The following is a 1,520-nucleotide window of genomic DNA, read 5'->3' as shown; positions in this document are numbered from 1 at the left end:
GACAGGAGGCTGCCGATGCGCACGGTGGGGTCTCGCCTGGGAGCCCGGCAGCGGGAGGCTGCGACGCGAGCACCAGGCTGGGGGGACTGATGCGATTTCATTCCCCGGGTCGCAGGCAGGGCCCAGGACCACAACACTGCCGGGCCACCCCTGCTCATTCCAGCTGGAAAACCGCTTCCACTGGGCCCTACTGGGCTGGGCTGCTGCCACAGCCCAAAAGAACAGCCAGCTCCTGCCCCGGGAGCTGCGTGTGCAGCCAAGCCCCAGCATCAGGAGGTCTGATTAGAGACCAGCTAATGATAGCTTGCAGTTGGGCAACGTCTTTCCAGTATAGGGTGTTTACACGACATCCGTGTCCCACATAAGTGTCGCTTGCTCCGGGGCTTGACACAACACTCCGCTTTGTCCGAGAGCGAGTGCCACCCGAGCAGGCAGCACAACCAGCCCATCGCCCCCGGGAGGTTTCGGCTGCATCGGTGGAGCCAGGCAGGGGAGGGCAGAGGAGCTGCTCTCTGGGGCTGGAGCTGCAAGGTGGACCAGAGCCACTGGCTGTAGAAGAGCCTGAAGCCATGGGCAGGGTCCCCAAAAAGGCAAGGGCAAGTCTGTAACTGCTGGGATAAACCTCTCCCCCATCGTGATCCATCTACAACAGCATCAATCCAATATTTAAATGGATCAAAAGCAATGACTCAGAGACTTTTAGACCAGTTAGGTAAACAGCCAGGCAATTAAGCTGTGACCCTGATAATGAATTAAACATATCATTAACGTCAGTCACTGTAGTTTACGGGAGATGGGTGTTCCCAAAGAAATGGTTTGGGTTTTGTTTTTTACAAGACTGTGGCCTCATCGCCACACAATGTCGTAGATGCTGGAAGTTTAAAGGGCTCCCAGAAAAGACCAGGTGACAGCACCCAAGACATCCCTCAAAGATTGCTACACAGACCCAAAATGCGTCCAGCTCATGAAATCCATTGAGCTGAAAATAGCCAGACGTTGACATAGAAACTGGAGAAATATCACATACACTGCCCCATTCTTCATCCTTCCCGTGATGTCCACTTACGGCTCAAGATGGAAACAAGACTCTGGACTACACAGACCCTTGGCCTGACTCTGCACGGCTGCTCTGATGTCTGCTCCAGAGGACTGAAACAGTTCAGACCGCGTCTTGGTTAAGGGTGTAGCTTTTTTATGGGTGAGAGGACGGGGGTACCCACCAGATTGACTGTGACTGGTCACACTAATTGCAAAGTAAATGCCTGAATGGGAGAGACCACTGCAAGCAGCCACTTACAGCAGGCTCCCTCAGGTACCTGCTCTTAGTCCCTCGTTACTGTCTGATCTTTATTTTTATTTATATATATTTATATATAAAATTTTATCTACCATTGTCCTCCATAACAGTTAGCTTATAACAAAGCCAGACCATTCATGACTTCCAGCAGCACAGGAGCTAGAAGCTCCCAGCGAAAACACTTTCCCCACAAAGTGTGATTAACCCACAGGCCTTGTTGCCG

The sequence above is a fragment of the Cariama cristata genome, unplaced genomic scaffold (assembly GCF_000690535.1).
Source record: "Cariama cristata isolate BGI_N322 unplaced genomic scaffold, ASM69053v1 scaffold15031, whole genome shotgun sequence".
In the NCBI taxonomy this organism is placed as follows: Eukaryota; Metazoa; Chordata; class Aves; order Cariamiformes; family Cariamidae; genus Cariama; species Cariama cristata.
Note: the sequence above shows the minus strand (reverse complement) of the source record.